Source organism: Antennarius striatus, chromosome 17 (assembly GCF_040054535.1).
Source record: "Antennarius striatus isolate MH-2024 chromosome 17, ASM4005453v1, whole genome shotgun sequence".
In the NCBI taxonomy this organism is placed as follows: Eukaryota; Metazoa; Chordata; class Actinopteri; order Lophiiformes; family Antennariidae; genus Antennarius; species Antennarius striatus.
Window position 1 is genome coordinate 312,992 of NC_090792.1, and position 2,009 is coordinate 315,000.

Consider the following 2,009-nt stretch of genomic DNA (forward strand, 5'->3'; position numbering starts at 1 on the left):
TAATATTATGGCCAAACGGCCTCGTCTTTACCTGAGACAGAAGCAGCTTCTCTGGGCGTTATTTTTACACCCGACCACGTTAACATCCTGTTGTGGTAACGTTACTGCTGGACATTCCTTCAGGTTATTTTTACACGTCAGTTTTTCCAGTCTTTCATTGAGACTGTCCAAACGGGTTGTGTTTTGCTGAATCAAATTCAAAATGGGCATCAAATTTCAAAATTTGTGTTGTCTCTATGCTACTGTAAAATATGGGTTTTCCGTGTTTTGCTAATCATCACTTTCTGTTTCTGTTTACATTTTAAACTGGATCTCAACTTTACTGGAAATGTGCTCACACAGCAAAACACTGTGAACAGCTGTGCACCCTTCAGTCTGGGTCAACACTTCCTTTAAACAAGATGCTGCAGATAAACACATGAAACGGAAGCTTTTTCTGCAGCATGATGTCAACCAATCACCAGCTGATGACATTCTGAAACATCCCAAGACTGAAAACCCACTAAATTCATTTTTTATTCCACTACAGCATAAATATCCTCCTTGATCGTCCCTTCCTGCATTTTCCTTTGAGAAATGAATAAATGAATGAAAAATGAAATGGAGGGAAATCAGCAGATGGTCACTGAAAAGCATCTTCAGAAAATTGCAAGAACATTTTTGACAACAGACCAAGGAGGTCAAACAGGAACATCCGACGGGTCTTGTATGCTTTAATTATGATGCACAGGATTATTTTCCTATTTTCAGTGGTGTGTTTATAAAAAAAACTGAGAGAACAGAAAACATTTTTGGCAAAACAACTGTGACATTAACCATGAACATTAACCTTTGACCCTGCTTTGGACCACTTAGGAACCACTGCTTGTGTTTCTGGTGTAACCCTTTGTGCACCACGCTCTGAAATAAAGGCCGTGTGTTCTTAGTCCTGCTTCTGACGCCTCTTTTCTACTCTTTATATAGAATTGTGTTCCTTTGAAAGGTTGGAATTTTTGATTTATCCAATTAATATCCAATCAAAATTTAAACTTGACGTTTCTCATGTCAAAGACCGAGTGGTCCAACAGTTCTGTGGTTTAAACACCATTCTGCAGTGCCTAGCAGAAACCTGGTCAGTGGAGATACTGAAACGTTCATCTTTCTCTATTGGTTTTAGAGGAGAACTCAGTTATCTGTTGTAGCACACAGGGAGCAGCTGAGGAACATTGTTGGTATCCATCCATCCATCCAGCCATCCATCCATCCATCCATCCATCCATCCATCCATTTTCTCTACCACTTAATTCTCTGTGGTGGGTCATGGGGAGCTGGAGTCTATTCTAGCTGGCTTAGGGCATGAGACGGGAGACACTCTGGGCGCAACACCAGTGCATCATGGAGCCACAGAGACACACACACACACACACACACACACACACACACACACACACACACACACACACACACACACACACTCCTACGGTCAATTTGGGACTGGCCAATTAACCTGAAGTACATGTTTTTGGAGGTGGATATTTAATGATAAATGTACTGACAAAGAACTTACTGTTTATCTCTTTAGTGTTTTTGAAGCACTTTAGTAATTCCATTTAATGAAAAATTGTAAAATGTTCTGAATGTGATTGAAGTTTTTTTTAAAAAAAACATCATCTTCTTCTTCTGGATGCTTCTCTGTTTTTAATGGACTCCAAGTTTCTAAAGTTAAACGGTTTGCCTCCGTTTTATCAGGGTGTCTTTAAGTCATGGGCCCTGTTTAGAAGCAGCCCAGGAAAAAGCTCTGACTCTGTTCTGGTTCCTGAAGAAAAACCAGCCGACCTCCAGTGGAGGATTTTACATGGTGCCATTGGTTCCAATGCTTTATCTGTTTTTAACCCTGGGGTGTCCAGCCAGTGTCCTTTCTGTCCCCTTCAGGAGACAGTCTTTCATGCTTTCAGTGAGTGTGGGAGACTTCAGAGAAAGAGGCAGCTTTTAAATTTTATTTCTGGGGAGGCAAAACTCACAATTTCTGT